The sequence below is a fragment of the Culex pipiens genome, chromosome 3 (genome assembly GCF_016801865.2).
Source record: "Culex pipiens pallens isolate TS chromosome 3, TS_CPP_V2, whole genome shotgun sequence".
Classification (NCBI taxonomy): domain Eukaryota; kingdom Metazoa; phylum Arthropoda; class Insecta; order Diptera; family Culicidae; genus Culex; species Culex pipiens.
The window spans coordinates 15,767,224-15,784,902 of record NC_068939.1 but is presented as its reverse complement, the minus strand read 5'-3'; the positions used below and the strand labels follow the sequence as shown (position 1 = coordinate 15,784,902).

Below are 17,679 nucleotides of genomic sequence, written 5' to 3'. Positions count from 1 at the left end.
ACTGATTTCCCTTAGGTGAAGCGACCGTTGAAAGCAATTTCCCGACCGAAAAGCTCGAAGCTGTTGGGGAGTGAAGTTGAAAGGGAAAACATTGAAGGCGTACTCAAAATTCCAAAAAAAAATCGTAATTTTCACCAAAAAGTTTTAAAAACGCTTCCAAATTCCGTTACTCAACTGTAAATAATTTTGGAACCTGACATTTCAAGGGAAATTTAATGTTCTATTCAAATCTACATTAACCGAGAAGGGTATTTTTTCATTTAGAACAAAATTTAAACTGTAGCAATGTCCTACAAAGTTGTAAAGTAGACAATTACAAAAAAATTGACATCACGAGTTATCGCGATTTTGGCCGTTCATCACCCGCGACTTACAAAAACGACGAAACAAAGAGAAACGCAAAAAGTAATTTATTCAAAACTTGTTTTCGTAAAATCGTCATAACTCGTGATGATTACACACAAACCAGTTATGTTTATAATTAAATTTTTTTGTAATTGTCTGCTCTACAACTTTGATTAAAGATAACCCTGCAAAGTTAGAAAAAAAACACGAAATTTCAAATTGAAAATATTGTTTTAAACGAACAAACTACCCTTCTGGAATATTGCAGATTCGAATAGAACATTAAATTTCCCTCAAAATGACATGTTCCCAAAAAAAAATACAGTTAATTAACGGAAAATGGCAGAGTTTCTAAACATTTTGAGTTTCTTTTTCGATGAAAAATAAGTTTTTTTCGGAATTTTGAGTACGCCATAGAATCGGGCGTCCAATTTTACATAAAAGTCCATTTGACACCAAATTTCCATTTCATCACCATTTCAGGCTGTAAATTGTTGAAAAACATGTCTTTTCGCATGTGGGTAATTCTCTACCAACTCACACGAAATCGAGAAAAGTTGCCCCGACCCCTCTTCGATTTGCGTGAAACTTTGCCCTAAGGGGTAACTTTTGTCCCTGATCACGAATCCGAGGTCCGTTTTTTGATATCTCGTGACGGAGGGGCGGTACGACCCCTTCCATTTTTGAACATGCGAAAAAAGAGGTGTTTTTCAATAATTTGCAGCCTGAAACGGTGATGAGATAAAAATTTGGTGTCAAAGGGACTTTTATGTAAAATTAGACGCCCGATTTGATGGCGTACTCAGAATTCCGAAAAAACCTATTTTTCATCGAAAAAAACACTAAAAAAGTTTTAAAAATTCTCCCATTTTCCGTTACTCGATTGTAAAAAATTTTGGAACATGTCATTTTAAGGGAAATTTAATGTACTTTTCGAATCTACATTGACCCAGAAGGGTCATTTTTTCATTTAAAACAAAAATTTTCATTTTAAAATTTCGTGTTTTTTCTAACTTTGCAGGGTTATTTTTTAGAGTGTAACAATGTTCTACAAAGTTGTAGAGCAGACAGTTACAAAAATTTTAATATATAGACATAAGGGGTTTGCTTATAAACATCACGAGTTATTGCGATTTTACAAAAAAAAAATTGAAAAAGTTACTTTTTGCGTTTCTTTTTGTTTCGTCGTCCGTGTCTGTCGCGGGTGACCATGAACGGCCATGATCGACGACGACCAACTTTTTCAACACTTTTTTTTCGTAAAATCGCTATAACTCGTGATGTTTATAAGCAAACCCCTTATGTCTATGCATCAAAATTTTTGTAATTGTCTGCTCTACAATTTTGTAGAACATTGTTACACTCTAAAAAATAACCTTGCAAAGTTAGAAAAAACACGAAATTTTAAAATGAAAATTTTTGTTCGAAATGAAAAAATGACCCTTCTGGGTCAATGTAGATTCGAAAAATACATTAAATTTCCCTTAAAATGACATGTTCCAAAAAATTTTACAGTCGAGTAACGGAAAATGGGATTATTTTTAAAACTTTTTTAGTGTTTTTTTCGATGAAAAATACGTTTTTTCGAAATTCTGAGTACGCCATCAAATCGGGCGTCTAATTTTACATAAAAGTCCCTTTGACACCAAATTTCTATCTCATCACCGTTTCAGGCTGCAAATTATTGAAAAACACCTCTTTTTTCGCATGTTCAAAAATGGAAGGGGTCGTACCGCCCCTCCGTCACGAGATATCAAAAAACGGACCTCGGATTCGTGATCAGGGACAAAAGTTACCCCTTAGAACGAAGTTTCACGCAAATCGAAGAGGGGTCGGGGCAACTGCTGTGTGAGTTGGCGGAGAATTACCCATGTTCAAACAAAACAGGGGTCGTACCGGCCCTCCGTCACGAGATATCGAAAAACTGACCTAGGATTCGTGATCAGGGACAAAAGCTCCCCCTAAAAATACGCAAATTTCACGGTTTTCACGTGTGTTGCAAATTTGTGGAAATTCTTTTACCCTAGTTATGGTAAGAAGCATTTTTTACACATAAAATAACCGATTGGATCATTTTTTGAAATCTGCGTTGGACATTATTAACTGACTTGTAATTAAGCTTCAAGTAACAAAGCTGGGGCAATTTGTTTTCAATGTTTGTGTCAGCCCCAGCAAAATTGGAACGAAATATCAGGAGGTGAAACATATTTTTGAAAAAAAAACTTCAAAATTTTTATAAAATCTTATCAAGGGACTATCGTGGATGCTTTTTTGAAATCGAATAATTAACAAATGATTAGGCTACTTTTTCTTCAAATTTCCATTTTCTTCAATGGTTTTTTCCTGCTCTCTGATTTTTTGGGATTATTTTTTAAAATAATAGAGCTGGCCTAATGTGATTTTTTTGAATGAAACTAAACGGAATTTGTTTTGCAATGGTAGAAAGGTTCCATACAGCCAAACCTCAAATAAATGAAATTGATTCGCTGCACTTTATTCTCTACTGTCCACATTTTGTATTGATATTTTTTTATTTTACCCTTGTTCTGGAGATAATTTTGAGCAACTTTTGTTCTACGAAAAACTTAACTTGTCTTGTTTTATGTTTTTCATGTTTCATCTTTAGTATTTCAATTTGCATTTATCTTGTTTAGTTTGTGTTTGTTTTTGGTAGTATTTGGCCTATTCTACCACCTTATTTCATTTTATTGTGCCTTTCTAATTTTTTCATTTTTTTACATTCACTTTTTCAATTTTTTGCTTGTTTTTCACATTTTATGCTATAAAATGGCACCATTACCATTTAAATTGTAAAAAAAAGCGTAGAGGTATTGTCTGACACTAGAAGAATTACTGCATACTTCTTTTTACTTAAAATATAGCAAATGTTAGTTAAAAAACAGCCGAAGTTGACCCCTAAAAAAATTACATTTTTAAAAACATTGGCAAAGAGGCAAGATTTTTTTTTGTATTCTTTATTCCGACTGAAACTTTTTTTTGGTGCCTTCGGTATGCCCAAAGAAGCCATTTTGGATCATTAGTTTGTCCATATAATTTTCCATACAAATTTGGCAACTGTCCATACAAAAATGATGTATGAAAATTCAAAAATCTGTATCTTTTTAAGGAATTTTTTGATCGATTTGGTGTCTTCGGCAAAGTTGTAGGTATGGATACGGACTACACTGGAAAGAAATGATACACGGTAAAAAATGATGATTTTTTATTTAACTTTTTGTCACGAAAACTTGATCTGCAAAAAAAAGACTATTTTTTCCAGGTTTTCCAGGATGTGCGAAAAATCATTGACCGAGTTTTGAATTTTTGAATCAATACTGATTTTTTTCAAAAAATCGAAATATTGGTCGCAAAAATTTTTCAACTTCATTTTTCGATTTAAAATCTAACTTGCAATCAAAAAGTAATTTAGTGAAATTTTCATAAAGGGCACCGTTTTCAAGTTAAATCCATTTTCAAGTGACTTTTTTGAAAATAGTCGCAGTTTTTCTTTTTTTTTTAATTAGTGCACATGATTGCCCACTTTTGAAAAAAATATTTTTGAAAGCTGAGAAAATTCTCTATATTTTGCTTTTTTCAACTTTGTTGATACGACCCTTAGTTGCTGAGATATTGCCATGCAAAGGGTTAAAAAGCAGGAGAATTTATGTTTTCTTAGTCTCACCCAAACAACCCACCATTTCCGATTTACAATGTTAAAATATGAAACATTCGTGAAATTTTTCGATCTCTTCGAAAAAAATATTTTACATTTTACATTTCAAAATGGCGTAATATTGAATGTTTGGCCCTTTTGAAATGTTAGTCTTGGTTTAAAAATTAAAAAAAATATTTTTTTGAAAAGATCGAAAAAATTTACGAATGTTTTACGTTTTAAAATTGTAAATCGGACGTTAGTTGCTCAGATATCGACATTTGAAAATGGTGGGTTGTTTGGTTGAGACTTGGAAAACATTAATTTTCATTTTTTTAAAGCTTTGCAGTGTAGTCCATATCCATACCTACAACTTTGCCGAAGGCACCAAATCGATCAAAAAAATCCTTCAAAAGATACAAATGTTTGAATGTTCGTATATCGTTTTTGTAAGGTCAGCTGCCAAATTTGTATGGAAAATTATACGGACAAACTAATGATGCAAAATGGCTTCTTTGGGCATACCGAAGGCACCAAAAAAGTTTCAGCCGGATTAAAAAATACAAAAATTAAAATTGTAGGAAAAAGACCGTTTTCGTAGAGCATTGCTCATGACTGAAAGTTGATCTTTTTCTTGAAGGTTTTATAACAAGTTTTTATCCTTCATTTTTAAAAGGATTCAAGGATTTAATTCCACAAATTCAAACAGCGTTGGATTTTTTTTTCAATGCTTTTTTTCAATTCTGAAGTCGTACCACAAAGAAAAATCGATGCTTCTTGTTTTTATCAGATTATTTTTCATCTTCCAAAAAAAATATTTATGCTTAATAAAATAAAATATACGATGAACACAATTGCTAGGAGTTTATTTATCATTAAAATAAAAAAAAATAGTTATTCGTAAATATTTTTCTGTTGTCATCTTTCAAACAAATAATTGCTTCAAAAAATATGAGTTGTGAACAGAAACAAATCACATTCAAACATAAAATAAGCTTTTAATGATTATGAAACAGTAATATATACATTCAATCAGCAAAATTTGATTTCTCAAGGAAAGAAATGTTTCTAACAAGATTTTTGATTGTGAAAATAAAGTCCCTGGCTTAATTTGAATTTTGAAACTCAACCTATATATTCAATATTTCTGAACGGTCTCAAGGGCTAGCATTTGAACAATTTTTAAAAGTATTGCGTGGGTTTGAGCTTGTACCCCAAAATACGAGCAGGTCTGGTCAACGGAGTTTTGAGATCATTTTCCTTTTAAAACAAGAATTTATTTGAAAGAAGAAACTCGAGCTCGCAGCAACACAAAACCTTCTCAAACTTCTTAATTAAGGTAAACAATCGTTCGAAACACCTCTTTCAGCACAACTCAATAAAATGTTATTTCGTTGGCAATATTCTAGGTGCCGCCACGCTTCCAGATTGACACGTTTAAGTTTCTATTCCACGACGGAGGCCACTCCGTTAAAAGCTTGGTCGCGGTTTCTACTCCTCTGATGTCACTCCAATGAAGGGGACGCGCGTTCGCGATAACTAATTGACATTTGATGAAGTAACGCCGTAATCCGATTAAAAAGTTAATGGCTGTCTAATTTGAAGCCCTGTTGGAGAGAGGGTAAACTCTGCCCGTGGAAAATTGATATCGATCAAGCTGCTTTTCATGGGAGTTGGGGGGGGCAGTTTCCGGATAATTGCCTAATGGAAGCTCGGCTGGTTTTGGCATTGTGGGCGATGTCTTGAAAGGCGAACTTTTTCGCAGAATCAAGATTACTCGAGGCACAACACACAGAACGGCTTGTTTGTTTGGCATGTTCTGGAGATATTTGACATAGAAAGAAAGTAAAAAAACGTCCTCGAAAGTCATTGTGCAACGAGTCGCCTCCTTATCGGAACAACCTTCGTTCTCAACAAACGACAACAATAGGTACTGTCGAATCCACGTGGAACGACAACTTTTCTTTTTTGCTGGTTTTTCTACTGGCTTATCGCTACCGGATACAATGCCCTGGAAGGCAGCCTAGATTCCTGTGCGAGGCCATCAGGCTGGGGTACTTCAATGGGTGGAGCCATTCCTGGGATTAGCTGGCTACGACGCAACAATTGGCTGTTGTGTGTGGAGCTTCTGTTTGTTGTTTACCTTTGAGCAACAGAATGGGGAGAGGAAATCAGAACAATAAAGGTGAAGCTCACGGTGAATGTCTTCAAGCTTTAGGTTTCTTACAAAGAAAGAAGTTATTTTTTTGTAGTTCTGGATGATTTGTAATTTTATGTTCATACTGTGGGATTAAATTCCTCAATCGTTTTAAATTGAATCACTCTTGCTGTTTTTTCCCCCAAGAAAGACCAACAAAACCGCAATCGATTCATTACACTGTTGTCCACAAGACTTTTCTCCGCCCCAGTTACAAAGTGTCTTGTGCCCATAAGTTGTACGTAATCTTCCACAAAAGACAGCAAGCAAGTAGCTCCAACCCAACCCCCTCAAACGTTTTATCAATCTCTTAATCAAAGTCGAACAGCAGCAGGACCAACTTCTGTTTGCAGGTCAACTGTTTTCACATTGTATTAGTAGTGCAAACAGAACACCCTTTGGTTCAGAGGGGGGGAATGTTTGATTAGGTGGCTGGCAGATTTACACTTTACTCCTTCCAAGTTTTCTTGTGGGCCGAGGCAGATTGTCGTCCATGCGTAATGCAAACAAGTGTCCTTCGAAGTCAACATCGGGCTGTTGTCAAGACTTCGTCTTGTTGGTTCGAACGAAATCCTACCAAGTTCCTTCATTTCTTTGGAATTCAAAGGTTTGTTCTGGAATATCTGAGCATTCTTCCCAGAACTCATCAACTTGAGTAGACTGAAAGTTTTCCTTCCCAAGAAAATCCATTGTCATTCGGCTGGTGAGGTTTCCCCTCACCTGCTTCCCAGGTTTAATTAACCTAATTCAATTGATGTGCAGCTTTTCTCATGCACCCTAAAGACGTTGGTTGGCTGCGTCCTGCAAACTCGCACACACTGTGTGTCTCGTTGGGGAGCTTTTTTGTGTTGTTTGCACGAAACGAAACCTACTTTCTGCCAGGTACAAAATGTTTGCCAAAGTTCCCCAACGAAAAGAAAAAAAAAAAAACGATGAAAAGGGGTTTCTTTTACTTTAGGACAGGATGTTGTACGAGCTGTAGAGTTGAATTGGGGATTTTCGTTGCTTCCTTTCAGTTTAGTACATGGTCTCCCCTAACATTTACTCTGCGTGGTAATTGAAAAACTTTGGCAGGTGCGTTTGGGGGTTTGACGACAATCTGTATGAAAATTAGAGTTTTTGATTAAATGCCGAGTATACTGATTTTTTTTAAATTTGGAGTTTAATTCAGAAATTGCGATTTTTTGCCTTCCTAACTGAGGTAAGGCTATAATCCTGCTCTGAAAATGAACTTTTTATTAAAAGCTCCTAGACCCACCTTCATGTATACATATCGACTCAGAATCGAAAACTGAACAAATGTCTCTGTGTGTGTGTGTGTGTGTGTGTGTGTGTGTGTGTGTGTGTGTGTGTGTGTGTGTGTGTGTGTGTGTGTGTGTGTGTGTGTGTGTGTGTGTGTGTGTGTGTGTGTGTGTGTGTGTGTGTGTGTGTGTGTGTGTGTGTATGTGTGTGTGTATGTATGTATGTGACCAAAATTCTCACTGAGTTTTCTCAGCACTGGCTGAACCGATTTTTATCGAACCAGTTGCATTCGACTTGGTTTAGGGTCCCATACATCGCTATTGAATTGTTTGAAGTTTCGATAAGTAGTTCAAAAGTTATGTATAAAAATGTGTTTTCACAAATATCCGGATCTCAATTATATGCATGTAAACGATGTCCGGATCCATCATCCGACCCATCGTTGGTTAGGTCATTAAAAGAACTTTCCGATGAGTCCAAAACATTGATGATCTGGCAACCCTGTCTCGAGTTATGACCACTTAAGTGATATTTATGTACTTTTTTGAAGCAGGATCTCACTTAAATGTATGTAAACTATGTCCAGATCCATCATCCGACCCATCGTTGGTTAGGCAATTGAAAGGCCTTTCCAAAGAGTTCAAAACATTGAAGATCTAGCAACCCTGTCTCGAGTTATTACCACATAAGTTATATCTGTGTTTTTTTCTGGATCTAAAAAAAGCTGAAATGTGTGTCCAAACCACTCATATTACCCATTTTTGGTAAAAAGTGAGGAAGGCATCAACCACATAGGTGGATTTGGTTAGTTTTTATTTACATTTTTGGAACTTTCAAGAGGACAAAAAGACATCTTTTGCACTAAACTTTAGTATGTGAGCAATTCTTTACGAAATTCGCAGATTTGGAGAATTTTTATTTTTTGTATTTTTTTATTTGGCTCAAACATTGTGGGGGCCTTTCCTATGACCAAAGAGGCTACTTTGTGTCATTGGTTCACCCATACAAGTCTCCATACAATTTTGGCAGCTGATCAATTTGGTGTATTCGCCAAAGTTGTAGGTATTGATGAGAACTATTGAGAAAAATAGGTACACGGAAAAAAATTGCCGATTTTTTGATTAATTTTTTTCTAATCTAATCATCTTATCTAATCAGACCCTAGCGCATCCAATCTTTCGAAGGGATCCTGGAGAGTGCCTTAGGTTAGATGACGCCTAGCACTCTTCTTGTCATTTATTAACATTTGTAGTGCGCCATTGCATCGGAATGCATTGAAACATCACAAGCGTTAAAGCGGCCAGGCCTACTGCGTAAAGCCGTATCGCAGAGATGATTCGTAATTGGGTTGAGTTTGAGCACTGAGTGTTCGAACAACAACACAATTCTGAATCGACAGGGGAGGAAGAAGCATGGGGACACACCACCATACGCTCCGTGATCTGGTTGTATTCGTTGGGAGCACCATGCTAAAAAGGTTTGGTACTCCGGGACCCTCTGGGATGGGACATTGTATTTCCACGAATGCCCTGGACACTGTTTGCCGTGGTTATAGCGCCACAACTCGCTCTCTGTAACAGTATTCCTAACTCCAGTCCAAGCATACCAAGTCGCCATGGCCTAGTGGTTAGCATTTTTGCTTACCAACCCAAAGGACTTTGATTTTTCGTTCATATTTATCATTTCAAATTTATGTGTTCTTAACTTTCTCGTTGGGAGCAGATGGGCATCGAACCCAGAACCATTCGCTTACAAAGCGAACACCGTAGCTAGTCAGCCACGGCCGCTCCTAAATTTTTTGATTCAATTTTTTTCACAAAAACTCTTTTTTTTTATTTTGGAGATTTTTTGATATGTTTTAGGGAACAAAAACCTGCAACTTTTGAGACATAGAGAAATATGGTCAAACAATCTGCTGCCAAGTTATGATTATGACAGCTCTTCAAAAAGATCCGACTTCACTGGCTCCTGCTTTTACTCCAAAAATAATTCCCATATAAAGCTGTTAAAATTTTGACTTCTTCAATGTATTAGGAACAAGGGTCCTGATTGCTCAAAATCAACCACTCTATTCTCGAGCACAAATAGCAGGCGACGCGATACTGCCCTGATGAATTCCTACTGTTTGTCACTTTAAAACCATTCGCTCCCGAACTCTCTCTTTACTACTCTCCTTTTCTCTCTGATCGGCTCAGTCTCCGAACGGCTCAGGCAGGCCGAACGTCGCCGATCACTCTGAACTGAAAACATTTTTTCTCTGATGCGCTGCGTTATACTCATTGATTTGGGTTGCTTAAAATCAATGTTATCAATTAAATTGTGCATTTATTTTGATTTCATAACATTATAGACACCATTCAAAGAAACTTCCACAAAGAAAAAATCAAATTGATGGCAAACTGAGGGCGTGAAGACAAAATGACTGCCGCGCTGGCATTTTGTGAGAGTGGCTCTTCGCTGAGCATGGTAGTGTGTGAGTGTCGTCGAGCGACGGAGTCAACCCGGGAGCATGTTGACAGCTCTCATACAAACTGAGCGTACCCCTTTTTGTGGGCCCAGTGGGCCTAAGATGGCGGCCTTCGATATTATCTAGCCAAACTTTTGAAAATGGCGAATAGTTTAAATAAATAAAGTGTTTGCCTTGTTTCAGTTTAAATCGACAAAATATACAGTCTAGAATCATTTTCTTAAAAAACTTGTTTAGAGATACGCCACGTTCAAATATTAGTCTAGAACAGTTGAAGTGAGCGGGCCGCGAAAGCCGTTACGAAAAAAAGGTTCCCATGCAAATTTTGAGTTGCGTATTTATTGGGCGGACTCCGACGAGGCTCACTCGCCATCTGTCGGTGAATACGCGCAACTCACGAAAACTGTCAAGTTAGGGGACGGCTGGACGGAGTAGGCAAATATTTTCACGATGTATTTGTTCGCTGAGTGCAGTGTTGCGTTCCTCACGCGCTCACGCGCTCGTGAGCGCTCACTTTTCGCTCATTCATGAGGAGGAGCGCTGCGCGAGCTAGCTCACGTTTGCCCGCGCTCACGTTTGCTCCGATTTTTTCAGCTCGCGTTTGCTCCACGCTCGCGCTCGCGCTCATATTTCGCTCACGGAGCGCTCATTTTGGACGTGTCGCTAATCATTTAACGTTTTTGAGAAAGTTTTTTTTCAATTCTAGATGGATTTTTTTGCGTAAGGTGCAGTAGGGCTGTGGAAATATGACTTTGTGAACAAATTTTATGATATATGAATTGGAATAGCTTATTTTCATCAATCATGTTTTTAAATAAAAGGTTGGATTCGCAAGGGTCAAATAGTTTTTTAGACATACAGTCGAATGTAAAAATATTTTACAATTTAAAGGCCTTATTGTAGCAGAGAGGGGCGGAGGGGTATAGACGCCTAAATAAAAGGGCCTGTAAACCTTAGAGTAGGAGTAGGAATCTCGTAATCGAGAACGCCAAGGCAATGCTGTAGAGCGAATAATTTGTTTTTTTTTTTGAAGCCTTAGAAAAACTTACAAAACAATGAATTGATTCAAGAGGATTTATGATTTGGTAAGTTCGAATCAAGGTTAAATGCTTGGTTGATTAAAATATTACATTAAACTGTTTTTATGTACCTAATCAGTGTTTTGACTACATTTTCAGAGTGCGGGTCAGAATGAGCTACCATTAAAAAAAAAGTTATTCCGTTTATTAAATCTTTCAGTGATTCAGTGTTTAGAAACGGCTAATCATTTCTATAAGGTTAGTCTTTATTTGGCAAACATTTTAGAAAAAAGGGTTACATTTTTGAAACAGTTCTATTTTTAAATATATGCCTCAAAATTCCTAAGGGTTGAAATAACCACGAAAAGGTTGGCTCTTCTTCCAACAAGTGGATTTTATTCAACAATTTCGCAATCAAACCTCTGAAAACATTCAATTACAAGTTATATATGATTTTTTGAACATGGATGATTGTTACTGTTTAAAAAATTATTTAAAAATAAATAAAATATACATACATTGTAAATATTTTTGTACATAACAACAATGGTCCAATATGGATTTGATTTGTGAACAAACAGTCCATCTAATCACGTCAATGAATGTTTACATTATGAATTTAGTTTTTGTTCCTTGTTCGAAAAATGTCTAGCTTTTAAATAGAACGTAAATTTCGGTTCGCTCATCAAATCCATTTCATTGCCTACTTTTGTTTGTTCGACCACTTTCTTGTTTGTTTTTGCTGCCTGTGCTGAGATAGTTCTAGAAACTTCGTTTCAAACAGGCAAATCCTTCAACAGGAAAAAACAACTACCTACTTTGGCTCACCAGCTCACGTGAGCGCAAAACGCTCCGGTGAGCGTGAGCGAGCACGAGCTACCTGATAAAAACTCACGCTCCAGCTGGAGCGAGCAAGCCTTCCGTGAGCGCTCGCTCATTCGCAACCCTGGCTGAGTGAACAGTTCGGGCCACTCGCTGACTGCTTGCGAGTATCATTCGCTCATGAATGCTAGCGGGTTAGAATAGAGGAGAAAATCGTGACGTCAGAAATGAACTCAAATCACTCAAAGTTCATTTTGTGAGTGACTTTAACATTTTGGCCTAGTTTGACAGCTACCTCGTTCCCAGGTTTTCTGTGGGAGAGAAAAGAAGGCGAATACTTTATGAAAATCATACCTGTCAAAATTCCTAGCCTCAAAATTTTGTCGCGAGTTGCTTTTCTCCTCTATAGGCGACGAATGGATAGGCGATGAGTGAGTGGTTTCTGTTCATTGAACCGAAAATCAGGACCCTTGGTTAGGAATAACTTTAAAGTTATTAAAACAACCAACATAACAATGCAATCACAAACACTGAGCGAAGCTCCCAGTGTTCTCATTCCAAGTGAACAACGGTCCATTCACGAAATAGTAATCATGCATGCCATCGCAAGTGCCAGTCAGTCATGGTTCATTAAAATAAAAATGGCGCCTCCTGCTGCATCTCACGTATCACACATATGTGAATGGTGTGTGTGTGTGTGTTCCTCCCTACCCGACAATTACATTCCAAAACGTTCTGAAAGCATGCCTCGGGCAACCCAATATGCCCATCTCCTGAAACATGCTGTTGGAGCACGCGAAGAGCTTGAAGAGTCTCCCTTTTCACTGGGGTAGGGTTGGGAACAATCACAAATTTTGGAATGTTAACATTTGTTTTGAAAATTCACCTGAAAACAATAGCTTCCTTGTCGAACCAAAAAGAATAATTCCCAACCAAAAATTTCCCAACCCTGCCAGGCAGTTTTCCCATGCTACCTGTATTTGGCACGTGCAACGCGATGCTTCCGGAAATGCAATGATACCGGGTGCTAAACAGATGTTCTGGATGTGCTTCTTTATTCCACACCAGCAGCAGCTGGCACGCCGGAAATGGCAGCCCTGCCTGTCCGGAAAATGTAGAAAAAAGGGAAATGCCACCTAGAGTGAAAGGGGTTTTTTCCCTACCTTTTGTGAGCAGTGCAGGCTGAAATTTATTATTCATATGATGAAATTATTTTAATTCAACGGAAACACAGTTGCTGTTACTTCAGGTGTGCAGTTGTTCAGAGCTCAATGTAGAGTGCTACGACGAGAAGGATTATGACTTTGTCTAAACTTGACTTTATGTGGCTTTTGGTAGAGGCGAATGCTGCCACGTGGAGGGGGGGTGTTAACTGTGAAGAATTGTGAAATTTATATTGTAGGCAAATTGGTGTGAAATAAAAATGATTTATTCATGAGAGTTGATAGTTTAAGTTGAGGTTCCATATTTAATTTTATTTTATTTCATATATAACTCTGTTTGTCAAACTTTATAATGAGCGATTGTTCATTCAAGCTTTTAAATTTTCAACAACAACTATAAATGAGAGGTAGGCACCGACCGGTAGGTGGATAACGTGTTTTTAGAAAAAAAATAATAAAATTTTTCCAATAAATCGTATTATCATATTCCGTACAGTTAAGGGGTTACATACATGTAGAAAATCACAAAATTTGATGTTTCAGAAAATTCTTTAAATTCACTAAAATCACTCCTGAAAGTTTCATGAAGATATTTCATGACTGAACTGAGTAAGAGACGATTTAGTTTCACAATTTTGCCATGAGCAAACTTTGTGAGCGTCAAACTTTGTGAGCGTTTTTCACTAAATACCGAGTTGATTTACGGGTGCCACGATATCTCGAGATGGGATGGACCAAATTGGCTGAAATTTGGGGTGAAGACTCCCAAGACATATTCCGTGTGCATGACGAAGCCCGATTTTAAAATTTTGCTTTTTTAAAAAAATACAAAAATCAAAAACTGTCGTTTTTTTATATGCAAAACAAAAAAATATTTTTATCTTTTTTAAACATTATTTTTTTGAAAATCGGGCTTCGTCATGCACACAGGACTGGTTAAACAAGTCTTCGCCAACATTTTGGGTCAATTTGGCCAAAGCAGTGTTGAGATATCGTGGCACCCGTTTTTTGAAACTGCTAACATAAAATAGTTATATCTCGGCAATGATACGTCCAAATGTCTTCATATTTATTTTATTAATAGTTCATCTATGGTTATGTTAATGCCCTGCAAAAAGATTATTGAAAAGTTAAAATGTGTGCTCATACCAACGTCTGACATTTTTGACAATTTACATATATGTAACCCCTTAAATAACTTTGTCATGAATGGTTATTAATTATTGATGTTTATTTTTGAATGTATTAATAACATTTAATATACATTAATCATAAATTTAAAAAAAATATATGGGTAATTCTCTTCCAACTCACACGAAATCTGGAAAAGTTGCCCCGACCCCTCTTCGATTTGCGTGAAACTTTGTCCTAAGGGGTAACTTTTGTCCCTGATCACGAATTCGAGGTCCGTTTTTTGATATCTCGTGACGGAGGGGCGGTACGACCCCTTCCAATTTTAAACATGCGAAAAAAGAGGTGTTTTTCAATAATTTGCAGCCTGAAACGGTGATGAGAAATTTGGTGTAAAAGACTTTTATGTAAAATTAGACGCCCGATTTGATGGCGTACTCAGAATTCCGAAAAAAAACGTATTTTTCATCAAAAAAACATTAAAAAAAAGTTTAAAAATTTTCCCATTTTCCGTTACTTGACTGTAAATTTTCTTGGAACATGTCATTTTATGGAAAATTATATGTTCTTTTCGAAAACTATTTTTTTCATTTTAAAATTTCGTAATTTTTCTAACTTTGCAGGGTTATTTTTTAGAGTGTAACAATGTTTTACAAAGTTGTAGAGCAGGCAATTACAAAAAAAATAATATATTGATATAAGGGGTTTTCTTATAAACATCACGAGTTATCGTGATTTTACGAAAAAAAGTTTTGAAAAAGTTACTTTTTGCGTTTCTCTTTGTTTCGCCGTCCGTGTCTGTCGCGGGTGACTATGAACGGCCATGATCGATGACGACCAACTTTTTCAAAACTTTTTTTTTCGTAAAATCGCGATAACTCGTGATGTTTATAATCAAAGTTAGAAAAAACACGAAATTTGAAAATAAATAATTTTGCTCCAAATTAAAAAATAACCCTTCTGGGTCAATGTAGATTCGAAAAGTACATTAAATTTCCCATAAAATGACATGTTCCAAAATTTTTTACAGTCGAGTAACGGAAAATGGGAGAATTTTTAAAACTTTTTTAGTGTTTTTTCGATGGAAGATACGTTTTTACGGAATTCTGAGTACGCCATCAAATCGGGCGTCTAATTTTACATAAAAGTCCCTTTGACACCAAATTTCTATCTCATCACCGTTTCAGGCTGCAAATTATTGAAAAACACCTCTTTTTTCTCATGTTCAAAAATGGAAGGGGTCGTACCGCCCCTCCGTCACGAGATATCAAAAACGGACCTCGGATTCGTGATCAGGGACAAAAGTTACCCCTTAGAACAAAGTTTCACGCAAATTGAAGAGGGTTCGGGACAACTTTTCTCGATTTCGTGTGAGTTGGCGGAGAATTACCCATATGTTTTTTGTAAGGTACTGACCTCTGTCACTGCACACAGAAATTTAGACTGTAAGTTTTGTTAACAAAATTGCAATCAGTTGATGGTGTTTTGGCACTTTAAAATAGGGTTATTTTTTAACTATTTTGGCAAATTTTATTTAAGTAAATATAATCTTCAGCAAATATAATGGATTGCGAATTATCGAATAAATCAGCTTTTTGTGATGTTCCTAAATAATTGCCGAATCAAAGGCATCAAGTTTGCATTAGATAAATTCGTTTACTTCCATCTGTCTCAAATAATATGTTTTGAATTTGAAAAGCATATAACTCACAATGAATTTGAATGGATACAATTTGAAATGAAATATGTTGTTTGATTCACAATGAGGGGAAAGAAATACTTTTATTTTTTAAGCTTATACTGTTTTTAATGAAATGTTATTTGAGAAATGACTGAAAAAATGACATTTTTAAAACGCCAAGATTGAATCCCATAACAGAAAAGCAAGAAAATGTCTGGACCGAAACACATTTTTCCTCGTCCTCAAACACTGAGATCACATTTTTTGGGGGAAAATGTTTTGTGTACTCACAAAAAAAAGAAAGAAAGAAGTACTTGTACCATGCTTAAACCAGTCATGAAATCCAAACCCGTCCAAAAAGCATCTGTGAAATACCCTTTTTTTTATTGTACTGTTCACTCGTAGTAGTGCACCAAATTTCCGAACATGGTCTGGCTACAAATTCTCCACAAAATGTGTTTGTCAAACACAAAGTTTGCTCTTGATGGCGGTGCCTGGCCGACCGAACTGGGGTAAATTGGGTCGGCTGGAGCTTTTCATTCCACGGAGATAAGTCGGAATGAATTTCCGTACGTAAAACGTGAAAGCGTTTTGGAATTCGACCTTGTTGGAACAGGTGCAAACTGAATGATAATCGCGAATATTCACTTAATTCCAGTTTCGCTGAAGTTTGCTGCAGACAACAATGTTGCTTTGAACACTGTCGGGGATGTGGCAAACCGTGTTGAAAATTGACGCTCGCCTAAAACTGCTACTTTTGCTGCCGGGACTCCAGACACCGTAAACTAGCTGCGAACTAACCTCTAAATTACATCATGAAACTGTGACTGCAGTACCCAAGGCGAGCGCTCATGTGCGCGCGGGGTTCAGGAACGAAAACCATAAATGATGCAATACACACTCGACTAAATTGGACGCTTCATCGGTAGTCCGGGTTGGCAGAAGAGAGTGCCATTCAGTGTATCTGCGGACGACGAGTTGATTTCAGCACGGGGAACGGGTTGGAAATTTCCCACACCAACCCATTTGGAAAACTGAGTTGTTGACGACAAAACCCGTACACCACCATCGCACAGTTCGTAACCACTTTCGTTCAACGATTTGAGTTAGCGGAGAGTCCTTTCTCCCTGGGCTGCTTGACGAGGGCTGGTGGGACACTGTTGCAAAAAGCTGAACATAATCGAAATTTTAAGATATTTATTTTTTTGAACTGGATGAAACTTCGTTCATGCATTCCCTATCTCTGAACTGAGTCAAAAGTGATCATTTAGCATCCTCAATTTTGCCATACAATGTTGTGGGCTGCCAGTAGCGTGACCACTGGTCACTGACCAGGCTCTGATATAAGGGGGCACACGCATGGTATTTTTTATTACGTCTTGAATGGCCTATCAGACAAATAAAGAACAATTCTTTGTCAATGGGACCCCAATGGATAGGCATGCTTATATTTGAAAATCAAACTTCCAAAAAAAAGGCTAAAGGTCTCCTAGACTAAATTAAACGAAAAACTATTTACAGTATGTAAAAAAAGTATTTACACCCCTTGGGCACTATGCACATTTTGTGATGAAACATGTAAAAAATTTAAAGTTTGACAGGAACCTAGTACTACGTTTTGTTCAGAAACTCATGCCAAACATTTTGCTACAAAAAGCTCATGAAAAAATGATTTCTATAAAAAGTTATATAACAAATACTATTACGCAAATAAAAAAGGTGCAAAAAAAGTTTGTACACCTTTCAAAAAATTAACATAAATAATTAATTCAAATAAATGTCAATTTATTACCATAGAATTGTTAAATTAACATTTTGGAGTGGGTATAACACCGTTTTGGGGGTATTTGTATCGATAGAATAGATTTTTCGTTGGAATTTCGTACCAACCCGGAATTACGTCGTCGGAAAATCCGCCGGCATCTGAACAGGCCCACAATTTACAAGTCAACCTATGTGG

At 36.8% G+C, this 17,679-nt stretch overlaps 2 protein-coding genes across 5 annotated transcripts in view; both read left to right on the top strand.

Annotated features, from left to right (window-relative positions):
- The window catches only part of LOC120418039 (neurocalcin homolog), a 328,306-nt gene that overhangs the window by 180,692 nt on the left and 129,935 nt on the right, over positions 1-17,679 (top strand). The window lies entirely within an intron of this gene.
- LOC120418038 (neuronal calcium sensor 2) overlaps positions 1-17,679 on the top strand; it is a 280,465-nt gene that overhangs the window by 175,229 nt on the left and 87,557 nt on the right. The window lies entirely within an intron of this gene.